This window comes from Xiphophorus maculatus, chromosome 15, assembly GCF_002775205.1.
Source record: "Xiphophorus maculatus strain JP 163 A chromosome 15, X_maculatus-5.0-male, whole genome shotgun sequence".
Lineage (NCBI taxonomy): Eukaryota > Metazoa > Chordata > Actinopteri > Cyprinodontiformes > Poeciliidae > Xiphophorus > Xiphophorus maculatus.
In genome coordinates this window covers 19717385-19726791 of record NC_036457.1, presented here as the reverse complement: position 1 = coordinate 19726791, position 9407 = coordinate 19717385, and positions in this window count along the sequence as shown.

The following is a 9407-nucleotide window of genomic DNA, read 5'->3' as shown; positions in this document are numbered from 1 at the left end:
GTTTCCAGTGAGGTGAGTAAACCCAAAACAGGTCATCAGCCCATCACAGTGCAATACACATGACAAATAACCATGCATACAAGGACACTCATCAAATCCTAAGGGCAATTTAGAGAGACTAGTTAACCTAAAAGTTGTGTTTTTGGACTGTAGGAGGAAGTCAAAATACCCCGAAAGAATGCGAAGAACATGCAAACTCCATCCAGAAAGACTCCAGGCTGGTACTCAAACTCAGGACTTTTTGCTGCTAGGCAACAATGATACCAATTTTGTTACTGCGCCACCCAAAAGTTGAATTACCATCCTGGGTTATGTTTGTATAACCTTGATTCAAACGTCTCCTTACCTTTATTCCTGTGATTAAATTGCTAACCCTGATAAAGTTTATAATTCCTTAGCTTACTCTTCACGATCCAACGCAACCAGGTGCAAAAGGTTTATACACACTGAGAAGTCAGCACTCACTGATTTAACAAGAATCTCCAGCCTGTAAAATGCTTTTTACAGCGTCCGAGTCTGCTTTAAGTTTTTATTCATGCTTTCTGACAATAAAGGGAGAAAAAGGCAGAAAGAGAGATGCTTTTGGTATCATCAGAGATTTTTGGTGATGATGGGGGTCTTAGAGGAGCTGGCGGGACCCCGATTAAGCCCCGGGCTAAAGCCTCTGGATGTAGCCTATTGTGGATTTTCAGTTGATTTTAGGATCATTATCCAGCTGTTGAGCCAATCCTCTTTTCATCCTCAGCATATTTATGGACAGTGTGCAGTTCACTCGCTCAATTCGCAGCCATTCCTTTTGAACCCGCTCTCCCCCAACGAGTGAAATGTTTCCCAAGTCATCCCTTGCAACATAAGCCCATAGCTTGATTTATACACTGACATGCTTAGCAGGTGAAGATGGGGCGGCGGGGAGGTTTTCATGAAATTCGGTACCCGTCTACCTCCGAGTGTACATTTGTTCGTTGCAGCCGGATGGTTTTTCTTTTCTGTTTTGCGGTGAGGATGCAGGAAGGGGTTTCTTCTGATGACTTTCCCATGACTGTCATATTTGTACAGGTGTCACTGCGTATTAGAGCCGCACTGTTTCTCTCCAGAGTCTGGAAACTCCTCCTGGAGGTCTTTTACAGCCGGCCAGGGACTTTGCTCTGGTTTCTATAATGCTTCATGCAGACTTCTCTGAAGGCATTCCTGCACTTATGGGCTACCTCCTCAGTTTACTGCCTACAGCCTCGTTATTACATTAGCAACTGAGGAAACACAGACCCCCCCCTCCCAAAAAAAAACATGCTTTCTATCTTCATAAGCCTTTCTCTTCCTTTGTGGAGTTCAGTAATGTTGATTTTCACTAAGCTTCAGATCCCTAAAGACACATTTTCTATTTTCTCTTCTTTTTTGTCTATTGCCCATGTGCTGAAAGCAAACAAAAGTCTGGTAGTTTTGTTTAAAGTGTCCAAAGTTTAAAGTTCATATGCTTCTTCTAGAACCTTCTGCTGTTTAATAAGGAATTTTTGAGCTTGGTCTTTCATTTTTATACTTTTTGGCAACCAAAAGTAGTAGGTAGAATACATATGACACAGACACCATCCTTTGGTTTAGATCAGACATTAAATGTTCTTACCAATGGTTAACTGTGGTAGGAAGTTTCCCATTGGTAAACTAACTTTATACCAATTGGTAGGAAGTTAGCTAAGTTAGCTGTGAAGTCTGCTTTGAAACAGATCTTCTACGATGCACATTTTGAAGTATTATTACTTTAAAGTTTTTATGCTCGCTTGAGGCGGCTTTTGGCTTTTCCAAAAGAGTTAATACGCCAAAGGGAAAAAGGAAACACCTCTGCCAAATAAATTCTGACATAGTGAACATTTCACTGCTGTTTCCAGTGTTGGCGAACATTAATATTACTTTTGCATCGCCAGTGCTAGTTGATGTTCAAACAGATGGTAACGCATTCCTGAAAACCTCTCTCCATTCTTGAGATGTGTGTTTTATGCCAGTAGCAACCTCTACTTAATGTTTATTACAGCCATACGTAGCATCAGCATTGGATGAAATAAATTAAACATACCTCATCTGTATTTTCTTCCTTTTCTTTATTTTGCGCAGTTTTAGAAATTTGCTCAAAATGCGCACAACAATTGGATGGAAACATAACTATTGTTTTACACATAACAACCTCATTTCAATTGATTTGTTTTGAAATGTATATGATAAACCACCATGTAGTAGCCTTTTATTGTGTACAAAAGGTGGAAGAAAAATTGGACTAAATTAGGTTTTGATTTTCTTAACAAATAGAAATTGGAACAGTGTTGTGTGCAATTTATTCAAGCTACGTAAGGTAACATGTTGAACGACTTGGAGTCATATTTGTACATCTAAAGCTGAAATCTGAGCCCATCACAAGCTACTGGTTGACAAAATAGGTACAAAAAAACCCCAGAGAACCGAACACACAGACCTGCGGAGCACCTGGATTGATTAAGTGAAACACAAAATGCCATTGAAAAGAAATTACAGAGGGCTTGCAATTATTTACATTTTATGAACTCCGCATTTTAAGGTAATTGCGGACTTGTTAAACTGATGTGATGATCGATTTTAAACTGTTATTTATAAATATCCAAATGCATCAGGTTGAAAGAAGCTTCAGGCTGTTAGATATGCTTCCATCTTGTCTATTTTTCTTCTCCCCCCGCACCGCCCTCCGCTCCACTCTGACTCTAAACTGTGTTCCTGGGAAACAACATAATCCCGTAACGTGATCACAGGCAGCTCATTTCTAATTACAACAGGGGGTTCTGCTTTGAGCCATGACATCATCTCTCTTCAAAGTGAAGGACCGAAGCCGGGTCTCCCCAAAATAGCAAAACAATAATCCTCAGAAAGGATTAGATGACACAGAAGCGGCAATCGGGGGGTGATCAAGTGAATGTCATCAACGGCTCACCGCCTCAGACGCTGCGCCGGATAGTTTAAAAAAAAAGAAAAGGAAAAGAAATTATTTTCAACCCAGACGCCGAGAGGAAACTTGGCCTTGTGGAAAGCTATGCGACGGGAAGCAGTCGATCACAGACCTTTCTTTGATCCTCCGTCTCTTCTTTTCTTCTTTCCTCCAAATAAACAACGACGGTAGGGTAATGAGGCCCCTGGGTGTTCTGAGGACATGAGATGAGAGGGGGACCTGGCCACACAGAACACATAAAATAAGAAGACACGAGGAAAAGTGAGGGCCCAGTCCCCTCATTAGGGAACTATGAACGATGGTGGCAACTATTCATTTCCTCTAACGACTGACCGCCCTGCACACGTACGCACACACACCCCCACACACACACACCCCCTCACACACCCACCCAGTAACTCATAAAAACAGTCACACGTATGGCGTGAGCCTAGTGATCCCTTACAAACATGTCAAACCACAGAGGACACATTGAAGCACAGTAGGATGCTAGTAAAGATCATGATTCTTTTTTAATGGTTGGCAGCTACAGCGAGGCGCACACACACAAAGAAAGAGAAAAGGAAGAAGAAGAAGAAGGCAAGCAGTGCCTGGGGGCGCACGCTGTCCCAGAGTATTCTTTGTACGCTCTATTCAAAGGAGAGGAATGAAAGAGCGTCAAATAACTTTACAGATGGTAAAAATCCTACACCCAAAACAAATCATTTTAAACTCACAGTCTGAAGATGAGAGAAAAAAGTGCAAGTGTGGTTTCAATTAATAAATCCCAGAAATGTAAACGTTTTGGCAGGGAAGAGATGGTACGAGCTAGTTTTGTTTTTCTTTTCTTTTTTCTAATGACATGTCAAGAGCGATGAAGACAGCTCAATATACTGAGAAACTATTTTATCTTTTTAGGATAACTTGTACGCATGGAGTTTCATACTGTAACTTAATTTCGAGTTTCCTGATTTTCACATCCATTGATTTGGTGAAATCAGTGGGTTTGTCCAAATTCAGAGGCTGCATCTTCTGAAGGACCCGGCAACCGTAATGGTGCTTAAAACGAGCTTAAAATCTTTTTTAGTATTTTTAAAAATTTCTCATATAATGGTTTTTAATTAAGGAAATTAATACGTTAAGGAGAAGTAAGGAGAAATATGACCTAATTCCAGGCAATAAAAAACCCCCAAAAAACTTCCCTTTTTACAGAGTGTGTAAACAGTTGGTTTCAGCTGAATGGAGACAAGTGTGTGTTTATGTCTTGTAAACACTGCTGGAAATAAGGGCTCTATTCGAAGGCAGCGACTCTCCACACAAACGATCACCTTGCAGAGTCCAGAGTCATCCATCAAACTGAAACCGGTTCGCTCGGACGAATTCGAGTGAAGCCGGGGGGCCGGATCATGCGGCCGGAAACAGATGCTCTCCAGTCTTGTTTGCCTACAGTCTCGCATGGACGCCTAAAAACACTTCTGCAAACACCCAGACACGCCCCTGCGCCCCACATACTGTTTGAACAGACAGGATTAGCCCCGGCAAACAGGACCGCGCATCCATCAAGAGGCAGTTCCCGTTTCCGGGGGAGGTCGGTGCGAGCGACGCCGTTTCACCCGTCTTTAATCCCCACCTGCTCTTCTCAGGCTCCTCCATCTTTGTTATTTCTGTTCCCCTCACCCTTCCTCTCCAAACGTTGCCTACCCCCTGCCCCCAATTCAATCATCGATCTTCTTTTACCTCAATCCACCTCTCAGTTCCCGTTCTTTTCCATATTGATCCACTCCTCTTACCCTCAGGAAGGCAAACACTCCACAGGTTGGACTCCCCCTCTCCTCCCCAGAGACGGTGGGTTTGCTCAGGGATTAGGTTGGGCTCTGTGCCGCCGAGGAAGGAAGGAACTAATCAGACTCTTATTTGTCGTTGCATTCTGTATCTTATTGTGAGAAGGGAACCTGACCCGCATACTCGCTGATGTACACACGGTGAGCGGGCCGAGCTGGGTTGCCAGGTCTGCCAGACAGCTTCCAGCACAAAAACAATGTAAAAACCCACCCAACTCCAGAAAAACCAGCCCAAATCTCAACCTCTAATAAAATTCATGTTAATGGTGCCAGATATAGTCATTAGCTGCTCATCATCTATCAACCATCAGAGGAGACGGCGGCGTTTTATTCAGGCGTTGGAGCAACAAGCCCCGCCTACTTGGGAGCGGCCACGCTCCCTAATTGGTAAGAATTACTGAAGATACTATTTTGTAACTCTCTTTACAGAAGAGTTATGGATTCAACATTTTCCATGAACTGTGTGATGATGTGACAGCTCTGGTGGAACCAGCTGCCCATTGTCTGAAAAACAAAAACAAACCATCATCCCCTACCACTGCCTGTAGTCTTCTTTGTTGTTTCTGCCAGTAGTAATCACATGAGTCCTGTGATGTGCCACTACATCTAATTTGAAAAACTGCCTCATCTTGGTGCAAAAACCTTTTTTGAAATTTTTGTAATTCCAGTTTGGGCAGTTCTATGGTTTCTGCCACACATTTACAACTATTTCTAAAGAGTCTTCTATGAAACCCTTCCAATACCCTGCCAAATGTTGCAAGAAAGCAGCCCAAATCATAATAACCCACTCAAAACTGTCTTTTTACAGCCAAACGTGCTCAAAATCAACCCAACTGGGGGAAAACCAGCCTAACCTGGCAACACTGGGGCCGAGCTGAATGAAAGCTGAGAAATAGCTGCTCCACATTTCCCCGCGCCCCCTGAATCCTCCGCGTGCGAAGCTGGAGGTGTGCAGCGTGGGCGTGCGTTCGCCGCTCGGCCCTTTCGCAGTTCTCTTGCGCACGCCTGCGAGTGTTCAACGCCGCCCCACTGCTCTGTTTCTGCCTTTATTCCCAGGGCAGTTCTGTTTTTCTTTTTGAATTGCTGGCTGATGTATGGGATATGGATCTTTGTTTTTCCTCATCATCAGCGGCTCTGATTTGACAAATTCTGTTTTCCCTGCTGTCGGCGGGGTCGCCGCGACGACGGGAGGCAGCTGCGCGAGGTGGTGCGTGTGCGTGTGAGCGTCTGTTTGCTCTGCGGCCGCAGTGTTTCCAGGCATTAACGCAGCGTTATGCGCCGCACTGCACACATTCTCTACTTTAGCTGATCAACAGGCTGATTTGTCATAACCCTCTTAGTTTTGTCTCTGGGAAAACTAAATGAGCTGTGACAGGACTCAAATTTTCTGCTGTTCTTGTTTTGTTTGACTCATTATCTAACCGAAACTCCAAGCAACAGTTCAATTTAAAAATGCTTCATTTATCCTAAATTAAATGTTGATGAACTAATATAATTTAAGAATCTTTATTCATGTTTGAGAAATCCTTTAATCTCCCTCGGCAACCGTTCAGCTATGCAAAACGCCAGGGTGGACCGAGCTCCGCCTTCGAGGACGAAGCTCCTCCTCCAAGTCGCAGTTTCCAAGCTTCCGAGGTTTAGCCTCACAGAGCAGCTCCTTCAGACTAGCCAGCAGCAATTAGCAAACACCCACTGAGCTAATTAGACGAGCCACTTCTCATTGCATCGCTGGTAAAAACATTTAACAGGTTAATAGAGGAGCCACGTTGTGATGACTTCCTGATGCCAGAGGAGCTTCGTAAAGAGACAGAGGCTCAATTTCAAGGCGCTAAATAAAGTAAAATTTCATTTGTCATTTTTGACAGAAGCATTTTTTATAACATGTTTACTTGATTTTGTTATAAAATACATCTCATTGCCCCTTTACATGTTATATTGAATCAGCATTTTCTTACGTTAAAATCATTCTACATAATTAGCTTAAAATTTAGGCAGCAGAGTGAAAATTTTCAGTGTTTTCACATGATCATGTTGTCATGGGAACACCATTACATAACAATGTTCTCATGACAACTTCATCAACCTGATGAAAACCACAAAGTTTGCATCTGATTCTAGCGCCGGCTTGTTTTTCCAGAGAATGTAATTTTTCTTAAGCCGACTTTAAGTGATTTGTCTTTCCATTAGGTGTCTGCACATTTTACTTGGACTATGCCAAATTATAACTACGGTGAACTAGAGCTGCCAACATAAAATATCGGTTTTCTCCTATTTGGAGTGCAACGACCACATAGACAGGCAGCAGATGTTTGTGTCACACATCATAAGTAAGAAGAAGCATTATAACTGAGTCTCATTTGGCCAGTCTTTGTGACAAGGTATTAAGCAGGTGTGTCTGAAGTTGGCTGTAATATTCATAATCAATAAACTATCTGTTTTTTCAATAATTGTCAACTTACAACCAAAATTGGGACTAAAAATTGCCCAAATTTTTTCAGAACTTCAAGAAGTGAGACCTAAGTTTCCCACCTGCAAGTGAAGACAAAAAACCCCGACAGAAAACACCCTGGATTGTTGGGAGTAATTCGTGTGTATTTTTTAAACCAACTTGAAATGGAACAGGAAAAGCTCTTCTGAGTTATTAATCATATTTTCTCTGATTCTTCCCACAGCCTTTTGTGCACATCTGGAGTCCAGGTGAGGAATGAAAGTTGCCAACTTTAAAATGTTTAAACCTTCAGCAGCACAGTTTGGGAATAACATAAAAAATAAAGAAGAAATGGAAAGTAAACTATTGGGGGTGCTTGACGGGGAGACGTGATGACGGACGCGGTTATGTTTCATCTTTTTTCATATCGAGCAACTGCTGCCAAATACAGCAATCCCAGAACTGTACAATATCTCCTCTTGATGAATGATTAGTTTTTACAACTTTAATTTTTACAGGATGGTGGATTACTGGAAATCTGACTTGGAACCGGTAGCGTTGGACACAGAAAACTTGTTTTCACCTGATATTGATCATCCAATCAGGTGTGCTCAAAGATATTGTAAAAATACGGACATTCACTGGACTTTTCCATGTTTTATAGCCATAAACATCAATATAATTTCTTGCGACTTTATATGAAGTGGATGAAAAAATCCTAAATAAAATCCAGTGAAACCAGCTGCTTTCACCACTTCTTTTATTAGTAGATTAATCAGAGAAAGTCAATATTATGTTGATAGGACAACTGTTAGTTGTTCATGCCATACATCTGAAAGAATGGCAAGAAGTATGCAACAGTTAAATTTAGACAATTTCTGTTTCTAGGGGTGTTTTTATACCCGATAGTCCAGGAGACTCAGTTAGTTTGGGGACCAAAGTTGAAATGTTTGTTACATTTTTAGCTAGCATGGTTCTCAAACGAACCAAACGCTTTGAAAAACCTGTTCCCCTCCCTCCCTGTGGGGGCGCTGCATCAAAAACTACTGAAGGAAATGACACAAAAATGTTTGAGGAAGACACAACTTTCTTCTTCAGGAAGTGTAAACAAAAATGGCGTCATATTTTAGCAATTGTAGGATTACATTTTTGTCATTGTGAAGAGATGCAATGACAAACTTCCACTGGTGTTTGTCTTGCGCATTTGTTTTGGTTGTATTTACCCAGAATGCCCTGCGTTATAGTTAACTTCATGCGTTTGGAGCGGTGTCCGGTCCACTTCCCGTTCACATATGCATTCGAACTGCACCAGAGTTCAATTCAACCAAACCGAGTCCTAGGTTTGTAGGCAAACCAAAGTCCATTATTTTGGTCCACTTGTGCAGCCACATGTCCCTAAATGCACCGGACTTTCTAGGCAAACGAACCAGAGTTTGATTAAAGTGGACTAAACAGGACTGGTGTGAATGCACCCTAAATGTGGAAATTGTCGTGGAAAAAAATACTATTTCCAAGCACTGTTCAGGTGAAATCACTCAATCAGGTTTATTCATATATTGTGCACAATACAGAGAGCTTGTAGGAGAATCAGTAATGAAGCAGGTCTGGATGAAAAGCTCTGTCAGGCAGAGACAACACATGAGTTTTATACCAAGGTGAAAGAATTAACAACAAGGGGAGAGACAGCCTGGTTCTGATGCAGCTGTAGAAAACAACTTCCAACCTTCTACATGTAACCCAAATAGTTCTTTTGGTGAGAGTTCATAAGCATTTCATATAACATGACTAGCAGATGTGACCTTAATGTAATTTTTCCATCACAAAAGCAAAGTGAATTTCTACAAACTGACTGAAGGGGGGAAAACGTATTTTTCACTTTTCAGATTTTTATTGTACACGCTATAGTTGCATGTGCATGCAGTAAACTAAGATGTATTGTTGTTTTTTTTGTCCCCCGCTCCCCTTCAAAATCTTAATGGGATTCAAACCGAGCAAAACAAACTTTCCAGTTACTTTATCTTAAACTTTGGATCTAAAATCCTGCAACAAGTGACAATGTACCTTGATATTTATTATACAGAATTTTTGTCTCTTAATGACCCTTTACAGATCACTACAATAAAAAACAATTCAAGTGCCACAAATAAAGGCTTCATACCACCACCTTCCTAAAACAGTATCAGTCATTTTTTGACAA